The 11599-nt window shown below is 42.2% G+C and overlaps 1 long non-coding RNA gene across 1 annotated transcript in view; it reads left to right on the forward strand.

The window, feature by feature from the left end:
- Positions 1 to 4615: 4615 nt before the first annotated feature.
- LOC142255265 (uncharacterized) overlaps positions 4616 to 11599 on the forward strand; it is a 39281-nt gene continuing 32297 nt past the window's right edge. Inside the window, exon 1 of the long non-coding RNA XR_012727391.1 lies at positions 4616 to 4673. This is a non-coding gene — a long non-coding RNA (uncharacterized LOC142255265). The remainder of the gene's footprint in view (positions 4674 to 11599) is intronic.

Genomic DNA, 11599 nt, shown 5'->3' on the forward strand with positions numbered 1-11599 from the left:
TCTATATATCTAATAAAGTACTTGATGTGCTTCAGAAAAGGGTATGACACAGAAGATATCATCCAAAATGCCTAAAAAGATAATAGCTAATGCACAAGCTATGGACGTCTCCATGGCTGTGCCATTGCATTGCAGGAACCATTTGTCAAGAAAATGTCTTTTTTTTCCATCTTTCCTCTGGGCTTTTAGCACGGAATAGGCTTCATAATTCATATTGCTCAAGGTCTACTAAAAATTATTTGGTAACTTAAACAGCTTCTCTATGTATTGAATATCTTATTATCAAATATGTTATGTCTTGCAAGACAAAAATAGCACTTTTACTTATTCTACATTTTATGGAAGAATATTGGGGAAACTATAACATTACACCCACAGCATAGCTCCCAACCATTCCAGATTTAGCTGGACTGTCCCGATTTGAGGGCTAAGTCCTGTTGTCCCGGCACATCAGAGCTTTTGTCCCGACTTCCTCTCACTTGTTTCGCTGGCTCCGTAGCTTCTCACCCTTAGGAGTGGGTCTGGCATCTCTCTGTAAGTACATAAAATGAATAAACCACTTCTTCTCTGATCTCCTCAATACTTGAAAGCCTGGCCTTTTTGTTCAGAGGCAGCAGGTATAGCAAAAAAGCCACAGCCCACATTAATGCCCACTTCACACGTCAGTGATTCTGGTATGTATGTTACTGTTTTTATACATACCAGAATCACGGACATACGCAGACCCATTAAAATCAATGGGTCTGTGCAGACATCAGTGATTTTTCACTGACCGTGTTTCCATGCGGTGCACACTTGTGTCAATGAGTTCCACATGGAGAGAAGTACGTTTTTCTCTGGCATCATTGATGCCACACGGACCACACAGTGGTAGGATCCGTGTAACACCTACCAGAAAAATTACGTATCTTTAAAATAAAATGATCTTCTATACTCACCTGTCTCCAGTGCTGCTGTCTCTGGCCACTGCTGTCTCCTGGTTCCATGCCGGCTAATTATGCTCATGAATATTCACTGCACTGCATTCCCAAAAGTAACAGCAGCAATGAAACAGCAGTGTCTGGAGACAGAAGAGCCTGAGACATCAGCAACACGGGCAGCAGGAGCGTGGACAGGTGAGTATAAGTGCCTGATCTTTGTGTGCTATCACGGATAGCACATGGAGAACACGTGTACCAAACTCATGGCATACAGAGTGCCATGAGTGAAAAAAGTGTGTGTTTTTCACTGACGTGAAAGAAGTCTAAGAAAAATAGGATTATTTTGTATACTTGAGCTTTATTGCATGCAGTGAATCCTGAAGCATATTATACAGCTACAGTTAGGTCCAGAAATATTTGCACAGTGACACAATTTTCGCGAGTTGGGCTCTGCATGCCACCACATTGGATTTGAAATGAAACCTCTACAACAGAATTCAAGTGCAGATTGTAACGTTTAATTTGAAGGTTTGAACAAAAATATCTGATAGAAATTGTAGGAATTGTACACATTTCTTTACAAACACTCCCCATTTTAGGAGGTCAAAAGTAATTGGACAAATAAACCAAACCCAAACAAAATATTTTTATTTTCAATATTTTGTTGCGAATCCTTTGGAGGCAATCACTGCCTTAAGTCTGGAACCCATGGACATCACCAAACGCTGGGTTTCCTCCTTCTTAATGCTTTGCCAGGCCTTTACAGCCGCAGCCTTCAGGTCTTGCTTGTTTGTGGGTCTTTCCGTCTTAAGTCTGGATTTGAGCAAGTGAAATGCATGCTCAATTGGGTTAAGATCTGGTGATTGACTTGGCCATTGCAGAATGTTCCACTTTTTTGCACTCATGAACTCCTGGGTAGCTTTGGCTGTATGCTTGGGGTCATTGTCCATCTGTACTATGAAGCGCCGTCCAATCAACTTTGCGGCATTTGGCTGAATCTGGGCTGAAAGTATATCCCGGTACACTTCAGAATTCATCCGGCTACTCTTGTCTGCTGTTATGTCATCAATAAACACAAGTGACCCAGTGCCATTGAAAGCCATGCATGCCCATGCCATCACGTTGCCTCCACCATGTTTTACAGAGGATGTGGTGTGCCTTGGATCATGTGCCGTTCCCTTTCTTCTCCAAACTTTTTTCTTCCCATCATTCTGGTACAGGTTGATCTTTGTCTTATCTGTCCATAGAATATTTTTCCAGAACTGAGCTGGCTTCATGAGGTGTTTTTCAGCAAATTTAACTCTGGCCTGTCTATTTTTGGAATTGATGAATGGTTTGCATCTAGATGTGAACCCTTTGTATTTACTTTCATGGAGTCTTCTCTTTACTGTTGACTTAGAGACAGATACACCTACTTCACTGAGAGTGTTCTGGACTTCAGTTGATGTTGTGAACGGGTTCGTCTTCACCAAAGAAAGTATGCGGCGATCATCCACCACTGTTGTCATCCGTGGACGCCCAGGCCTTTTTGAGTTCCCAAGCTCACCAGTCAATTCCTTTTTTCACAGAATGTACCCGACTGTTGATTTTGCTACTCCAAGCATGTCTGCTATCTCTCTGATGGATTTTTTCTTTTTTTTCAGCCTCAGGATGTTCTGCTTCACCTCAATTGAGAGTTCCTTAGACCGCATGTTGTCTGGTCACAGCAACAGCTTCCAAATGCAAAACCACACACCTGTAATCAACCCCAGACCTTTTAACTACTTCATTGATTACAAATTAACGAGGGAGACGCCTTCAGAGTTAATTGCAGCCCTTAGCGTCCCTTGTCCAATTACTTTTGGTCCCTTGAAAAAGAGGAGGCTATGCATTACAGAGCTATGATTCCTAAACCCTTTCTCCGATTTGGATGTGAAAACTCTCATATTGCAGCTGGGAGTGTGCACTTTCAGCCCATATTATATATATAATTGTATTTCTGAACATGTTTTTGTAAACAGCTAAAATAACAAAACTTGTGTCACTGTCCAAATATTTCTGGCCCTTACTGTATATAGAGATACATCTGCACACAGCAGTGTATTTTTATGTATCTGTATTCTAGAGGTGAAACAGCTGATTTTTTGTGCCTATAAAATTTCTAAACAATAAAAAAAATTGCAAAACAGTCATTTTTTTCTTTTGCAAGTCTCCCTGGTAATCAAACCCACAAACTATAATTGCAAGCAACAGCTAGAGGCATGAACCACAGGATCTGCTGATGTCAAATCGAGAATTTTGTAATCATGAAGATGCATTGCAAGCTGTGACCCTATGGACAGATTATACTGGTACATTTAGGCCCAGGATACATGGCGAGAAAAACGGTGCGAGTGGAATGCGATAAAAAATTGCATTCCCCTTGGACATATATTACTCTATGTGACCGCTCCCATAAGAGTTTATTTTCTCAGTCCTAATCGGACCAAGAAAACAGTCGCAGCATGCTATGAATGGAACGCGATCCTGTTCCACTCACACCCATGCAAGTCTATGGGGCAGAGAAGCATCGCATTGCTTTCGTGTTACACTGGTGTAACGCGAGACAGTGCGATTCTTGCATCAGCCGGCAATGAAAGGAAGATAAATCCCTCTTTCTCATCTTCAGCGCCAGCCCCCCCCTCCTCAGCTGTCGTCTGATCGCACGATCGGACCATAGTCGCATGACCTTTGCATGACACCTTGGCTAGAAGAGTGGTCAAAATTAGCTGTGGCGCGGGTACAGAAACTTTTATGACATCTCGTTCGAAATCCTTAGGTATTAATTCAGAGCTGGTCCAGACTGGAGCTATGACAGGTTTTAATCTTCTGTGAATACTTTCTAATGATTTTGGAGGGGTCTTTGGGAATTTTTGCCCCTTCTTTCAATAGAACATTTGTGAATTCAGACACTGATGTGCGATGAAAAGGCCGGGCTCACTATCTTTGTTCTAGTACATCATAAAGGTGTTCTTTAGGGCTGTAGTCAGGGCTTTTGGTGACATTCAAGTTCTTCTAAGGGTTCCTTTATGGTCCTGGCTTTGTTCACTGGGGCACAGTCATGGGAATCAGAAAAAACCTTCCCCACACAGTTTCCACCAGGTTGAAAATATACACTTCCTACGTCATCCACACTAGCATTGAGGTCCTGCGCATGCACACTACAATACTTTGATCTGCCCTCAGGACCTCAATGCCGGCTAGTGTGGATGACGTAGGATGCGTCATGCACCCACGGATCAGAAGAGGCAGGACAAAGATGGCCAAAAGAGGAGGCGCTGGTAACGGAGAACGGAGACACCCATCCAACCAGTCTGCACTGCACCGCCCCATAGGTGAGTATTATAAAGAGATTTTTACGTTCCATACAGCGGCCTGGGTTCTTACATACAGCATGTTAGAACGCTGTATATAAGATCCCACTGGTCGTGATGGCAGCAGTTTATAGTCGCCAAATCTGGTGACAGGTTCCCTTTAAGGAACTGCACTACACTTGGCCAACGACCATGGTCCAGCCTGCCACTATCATTCTTGAGTATTACGGCAGTAATTAGAGACAAAATGCCACCATCTATAGCGACATCTAAGATCTCAGATAAAGGGCGGGTCAGGAAGTTAAAGTTAGATAAAATAATCTAGTTTCCTGTTTCTCTTGATTAACACTTGGCAAGTAAACAGTTTGCTTCTACAGAATCTTCCTGCAATCCTTCTCTTAGATGTGATACATCTGCTCTGGTACGTAATTTCTATGCTTCAAAATTGAAAACCTTATTAATAGAGGACCTATCTTCAAATATTTAAGTATTTTTTAAAAAAAATTGCTATAGTTATCAAACCACTACTACTTACATCTTTTTAGCTTCAAAAAATTATTTCAGTGGTCTACAAAACGTTTACAGTATGAGTGTCCAAAATGTCACTGTTTTCCCTTTAAAATCTGAAAATTGGCCAGAAAGCCACATTGAAACCTATTCCTTTGTACTCACATGGGGAGTACTCTACGGCAAATGTAATTTTTACCAAAATCAGTAAAACTGTGACACTCCGCCCGTAATTCTCAACACCTAAATGCCTTACTCCTAATTAGCCCAAGTGATTGACACTTATGAATTGAAAAAGTACCTTTTTTTAAATATAGAAATAGTAGTAGACCACAATCAGATTTTGGCCTTTTATCCTCTATCTGTAATGATGAGCTGTGAGCTTGTGACCTCTTGTCACTAGGCTGTAAATTTCTATAATGATTACTGATTTCTCTGCCCTCGTAGTAAAGCCTAATTAAAGCGCACTAATCACGAGGATTTTCCCATATAATCTATTGAAATACTATGTCCCAAGAATAACAAAAGTATTTTAGGAGTGATACCTTTATAGGCTAACCAGAAAAATTATATTAGCAAGCTTTCAGAGCACAGAGGCTCCTTCTTCAGGCTTAATTACAAATGAATAACAGAGACCAAACACAACATTTAAATGAATGTTACAACAGGACATGGGAAAGATGATGCCTCCTAAAGATAAGCCAAGGAAATCAAATTAAGTTTTTTGTTAGAAATGCAGATGAGTTGGAGGTGGTCTGTTCAGATCACTCCTGAGGTTCTTCTGTTGGAGGTGTGAAGTGTGTCCATGTAGTGAGTCATAAAACCAGGTGTTAAATTGAGCCCTTTTGTTAAGGATCCAAACATCCTTAAACTGCTTGACATGATGAATTTTAGGGCCTATTTTCAAAGGGTTATCTGTTCTATGAAAGCGACAACACTGACAATTTCCGCATCTAAAATTAACTACTGGACTTGCATTTTCTAACCAGTTTTTTTGTGGTTTTAAACGATTTTGCGCTAACAAATCTCTGAGATTATGACATTTTCTGTACGCCACCAGTGGTTTTCATAATAAAACCTCAGCTAGATCTTATCATTGTACAGGAGATACCAGTTCCTCAAGAGAGTGGATTTTATGACACTCTCTAATGGAGAAATTTTAAGTTAAAAAACCTTTTTTTCTTTCTTGTCCTCCATAATCATATGCCTTTTTTCTTCTTATTGCTCCCTTTTGAAAAAGAAGCACATGATAAAGACTGTTTGTTTATTAAAATGGACCTGTCACGTGAAATATGCACCCAGAATCACGAGCAGTTCTAGGTGCCTATTGCTAATCCCTACTTAACTGTCCCTGTATACAGTGGCATAGATATAGAGATCTTTAGAGAAAGTATTTCTAAAGATTATTTATAATATGCTAATGAGGCCAGCGACTAGTCACAAGGGTGTTACTTCCTTCAACTAGTCTGCCCTCTTAGCATGATAGCACGCCCACAAGGGTGTGCTAACATGCTACTCAATGCAGCATCACCAGCGGTGACATGCATACCTGTGTTCGTTGTCACTGCTGATCAAAAGTCCCTGGCACTTCCGGTCATGCGCAATATGAAGCCAGGTGTACTTGTCCCAGCTTCAGTGAGGTGTAGTGTGAATGACCGGTAGTGCCAGGGACTTGTGAACACTGGAGTCAGTGGATGCAGGTACGCATGTCACCACTGGTGATGCTGCACTGAGTAGCATGTTAGCACACCCCTGTGGGTGTGCTACCATGCTACGAGAGCGTACTAGTTGGGGGAAGTAACATCCTTTGGACTAGTCCTTGTGCTCATTAGCATATGATAAAAGATCTTTAGAAATACTTTTTCTGAAGAGCTCTTTATCTATGCTACTACATACAGGGACGGTTAGGCAGGGATTAGCAATATGCACCCAGAACTGCTCGTAATTCTGGGTGCATAGTGCACCTAACAGGTTCCCTTTAAAGGCACTATTAATCAGATTTTTTGGGTAACCCCTAAGACTTAATATTTATTTTAGATCCTCAGCCTGTTCCAAAACAAAGTAGTCTCATTACTGTTAATATTCCTTAAACGTAAAAATTGGCTTAATAGGAGGGACCTTTTAGTGTGTGCTGCATGGGAACTATAAAAATGCAACAGCGAATAAGTAGACGTGGGCTTTCTAAACAACTGCTTTTCAATTATGCCCTTCACTATATTTAATTTTACGTCTAAAAATTCCGAAGATTGTCCTCGAAATACGATAGTAAATGCCATATTCTGAGTGTTGAGATACACAATAAACTGATAGAACTCTTCTTCAGAGCCTTCCAACACCATAAAGACGTCATCTATATATCTAATAAAGTACTTGATGTGCTTCAGAAAAGGGTATGACACAGAAGATATCATCCAAAATGCCTAAAAAGATAATAGCTAATGCACAAGCTATGGACGTCTCCATGGCTGTGCCATTGCATTGCAGGAACCATTTGTCAAGAAAATGTCTTTTTTCTCCATCTTTCCTCTGGGCTTTTAGCACTGAATAGGCTTCATAATTCATATTGCTCAAGGTCTACTAAAAATTATTTGGTAACTTAAACAGCTTCTCTATGTATTGAATATCTTATTATCAAATATGTTATGTCTTGCAAGACAAAAATAGCACTTTTACTTATTCTACATTTTATGGAAGAATATTGGGGAAACTATAACATTACACCCACAGCATAGCTCCCAACCGTTCCAGATTTAGCTGGACTGTCCCGATTTGAGGGCTAAGTCCTGTTGTCCCGGCACATCAGAGCTTTTGTCCCCACTTCCTCTCACTTGTTTCGCTGGCTCCGTAGCTCCTCACCCTTAGGAGTGGGTCTGGCATCTCTCTGTAAGTACATAAAATTAATAAACCACTTCTTCTCTGATCTCCTCAATACTTGAAAGCCTGGCCTTTTTGTTCAGAGGCAGCAGGTATAGCAAAAAGCCACAGCCCACATTAATGCCCACTTCACACGTCATGTAGAACATAGATAAAACCGGTCCTTTGAGCGCTAATAGATCTATTATCTCAGATTCTCTTTGTGAATAATTATGCTTTATTTGTGACAATTAGATTAAAATAAAGCTCTTGTTATCACAACGCGTTTCAGCAAGATAAACTTGCCATCATCAGGTGATAATTATTCACAAAGAGAATCTGAGATAATAGATCTATTAGCGCTCAAAGGACCAGTTTTATCTATCTTCTACATGCCTTCACTCCCTTAAAGCTGGTGTCACACATAACGACGACGACAACGACGTTGCTGCTACGTCACCATTTTCTGTGACGTTTCAGCGACGTCCCGTCGCTGTCGCTGTGTGTGACGTCCAGCAACGACCTGGCCCCTGCTGTGAGGTCGCCGGTCGTTGCTGAATGTCCAGCTTCATTTTTTGGTCGTCACTCTCCCGCTGTGACACACACATCGCTGTGTGTGACAGCGAGAGAGCGACGAAATGAAGCGATCAGGAGCCGGCACTGGCAGCTGCGGTAAGCTGTAACCAGCGTAAACATCGGGTAACCAAGGGAAGCCCTTTCCCTGGTTACCCGATGTTTACGCTGGTTACCAGCCTCCGCTCTTGCTGCCAGTGCCGGCTCCTGCACTGTGACATGTGGCTGCAGTACGCATCGGGTAATTAACCCGATGTATACTGTAGCAAGGAGAGCAAGGAGCCAGCGCTAAGCAGTGCGCGCGGCTCCCTGCTCTCTGCACTGTGACATGTAGCTGCAGCACACATCGGGTTAATTAACCCGATGTGTACTGTAGGAGAGCAAGGAGCCAGCGCTAAGCGCGGCTCCCTGCTCTCTGCACATGTAGCACAGCGACGTTATGATCGCTGCTTCTGCTGTGTTTGACAGCTAAGCAGCGATCATAACAGCGACTTACAAGGTCGCTGTTACGTCACCGAAAATGGTGACGTAACAGCGACGTCGTTGTCGCTGTCGCTTAGTGTGACACCAGCTTAAGGGATTCCGGCTTAGAGCTGCTGAAAGCAATAGATCTTAATCCTCCCAAATAACCCTGGAGGGAAGACAAACGGCCGCAATTAGTTCCAGGATCCTTTGAGTCGGGGAACTAGGAACCAGGAGCGGTCATCTCCCCAGGTTCACTCAGCCTAACATCGGATAACACCAGCCGAGATAACCCACCATCCTCCAGAGGAATTATATGACATCACCGAGGTTGTGCGAGGGCGCACAACCTAATCAGGTGAGCAGTTTATAATACGCTGTAACAAACTTTGTCCCACGGGTGCTTCTCATATGCGCTATCTTTATTTTCAGTGCACTTCACACGTCAGTGATTCTGGTATGTATGTTACTGTTTTTATACATATCAGAATCACGGACATACGCAGACCCATTAAAATCAATGGGTCTGTGCAGACATCAGTGATTTTTCACTGACCGTGTTTCCATGCGGTGCACACTTGTGTCAATGAGTTCCACATGGAGAGAAGTACGTTTTTCTCTGGCATCATTGATGCCACACGGACCACACAGTGGTAGGATCCGTGTAACACGTACCAGAAAAATTACGTGTCTTTAAAATAAAATGATCTTCTATACTCACCTGTCTCCAGTGCTGCTGTCTCTGGCCACTGCTGTCTCCTGGTTCCATGCCGGCTAATTATGCTCATGAATATTCACTGCACTGCATTCCCAAAAGTAACAGCAGCAATGAAACAGCAGTGTCTGGAGACAGAAGAGCCTGAGACATCAGCAACACGGGCAGCAGGAGCGTGGACAGGTGAGTATAAGTGCCTGATCTTTGTGTGCTATCACGGATAGCACATGGAGAACACGTGTACCAAACTCATGGCATACGGAGTGCCATGAGTGAAAAAAGTGTGTGTTTTTCACTGACGTGAAAGAAGTCTAAGGCTATGTGCGCACTTACCGGATTTTACCGCGGATTTTCCGCGGATTTGCTGCATGTTTCGCTGCAGAAAATGTTCATAACATCTCTGCAGTGAATCACCAGCAAATCCTATGGAGAAAAAAAATCCTGTGCGCACTGGGCGGAATTTGACAGCTGCATGTTTTGCTGCAGGAATCCCACAGCAAAAACAAGTGCATGTCACTTCTTTTCCGCACATCGCTGCGGGATTTCACTCCATTGACTCCAATGTTAATCATGAAATCCCGCAGGGAATAACGCAGGCAGCAAATTCTGTGCGTTTCACTGCGTTTTCCTGCGTTATTCCCTGCGGTATTTCGCGGTTTCGGGACCTAGTTACCTGCGGTTTCAAAGGAAGTGATGTCCCAAGAAGAGGAAGAGGAAGTGCATCCATTTTGTGAAGATTGTAAACATCCATAACAATGTCGTGGTACACAAGAATGTCGATTAATGTCAAACAACTCATAGAACTGGTAAGTATGTACAGTGCATCAGAACACACACACACATCACACTGACACAGACCCATCTACACACATGATTTTATAGAAAAAAAATAGCGTGTGCTCCGCCATAATTTAACGTCCGGCCGAGATGAACACACAGCGGCGGGCCGGTATTCTCATGCTGCAGAGGGCGAGGGCCATGGTTACGGCCCCCCCCTCTAGCAGCCGCGAATATCAGCCCGCTACTGCTTCGAGATTGTCGCATGCATTGTATGCGACAGTCTCGGCGTGTCACTGGCCCTTCCTTTTGCCATGTAGCAGTGGCAAAAAGGGTAATCTATGGAGTTATTGGCAGCACTTCGCTGCCAATAAATCCAAGATTAGTAATGGCAGCGTCCATGACACGCCATCACTAATCTGCAAGTTAAAGTAAATAAACACACGAGACAATCATTTATTTGCAATTAAACTCCCCAAAAAGCCCTCTTTGACCACTTTATTAAGTCCAAAAATAGCCTTGCACCAAGTAATCCACACGACATCCATCCAGCGCTGTGTGAGACGTGGAAACCTCTGCAGCCTCAGCAGGGGTATTCCAGGTCATTTCCCACGGTCGCGAGACATTCACTGTACAAGCAGCACAAACAGCAAAAAAAAAACGTGCTGTCAATGGCTAGCAGTGACCCTGTGTGACCTCCTTTCCCAGGTCATGCAAGGCCACTGCTGAGAGGGGGGACACAACTCACAAATAAAGAAATCTATCTATTTAAATACATGTATTGTATTTATCTATCTTTTATCCATCCTTCTATCTATCTATCTTTTATCCATCCTTCTATCTATCTATCTTTTATCCATCCTTCTATCTATCTTTTATCAATCCATGCTTCTATCTATCTATCTTTTATTTATCTATCCATCTATCTATCTATCTTTTCGCTATCTATCTATCTATCTATCCATCTATCCATCTATCTATCCATCTATCTATGCATCTATCTATCCATCTATCTATCCATCTATCTATCCATCTATCTATGCATCTATCTATCCATCTATCTATCTATCTTTTATCTATCTATCTATGCATCTATCTATCTATCCATCTATCTATCCATGTATCTATCCATCCATCTATCTATCCTTCTATCTTTTATCCATCTATCTATCCATCTATCTATCCATCTATCTATCTATCTATGCATCTAGCTATCCTTCTATCAATCCTTCTATCTATCCTTCTATCTATCCATCTATCTATCCTTCTATCAATCCTTCTATCTATCCTTCTATCTATCCATCTATCTATCCATCTATCTATGCATCTATCTATGCATCTATCTATCCATCTATCAATCCTTCTATCTATCTATCTATCTTTTATCTATCTATCTATGCATCTATCTATCTATCCATCTATCTATCCATGTATCTATCCATCCATCTATCTATCCTTCT

This window comes from Anomaloglossus baeobatrachus, chromosome 10 (genome assembly GCF_048569485.1).
Source record: "Anomaloglossus baeobatrachus isolate aAnoBae1 chromosome 10, aAnoBae1.hap1, whole genome shotgun sequence".
Lineage (NCBI taxonomy): Eukaryota > Metazoa > Chordata > Amphibia > Anura > Aromobatidae > Anomaloglossus > Anomaloglossus baeobatrachus.